The sequence below is a fragment of the Pteropus vampyrus genome, unplaced genomic scaffold (assembly GCF_000151845.1).
Source record: "Pteropus vampyrus isolate Shadow unplaced genomic scaffold, Pvam_2.0 Scaffold812, whole genome shotgun sequence".
Classification (NCBI taxonomy): domain Eukaryota; kingdom Metazoa; phylum Chordata; class Mammalia; order Chiroptera; family Pteropodidae; genus Pteropus; species Pteropus vampyrus.
Genome location: NW_011889593.1, coordinates 17,354 through 17,769, shown reverse-complemented (window position 1 = coordinate 17,769; position 416 = coordinate 17,354).

The window sequence follows — 416 nt, the reverse complement described above, 5'->3', positions numbered from 1 at the left end:
ATAAATATGAGTTCTAAAGCAAGGATTATCAAGGATTTATATTTTAATATGGGTAGTGGGTAAAAATGGTACTGATAATAATTGATAAAATTAGTGCAATATTAATTAATTGCCTGGCAATAATTCTCTACCCTGGCTATAAGTGAGTATGCCCAATGGACTTATGTGGAGAGATTCTAATTTAATTGGTTCTGGGCTATAACCAATCCATGATTAAATTTGAAAAGATGGGCAGGTAATTTAATGATCAACTAGCATTGGTAACCACTGTTTAAGTCTTTTATATTTATAATTGAATTTTATTTCTTACAGCAACCCTATAATGTCAGCTCAAAAATATATCCATTTTACCAGAACAAACTACCTGGGTGTTTGTGCTATTAGTCTTTGTTCTTTTTCCTTTTGATTTTTCTCAA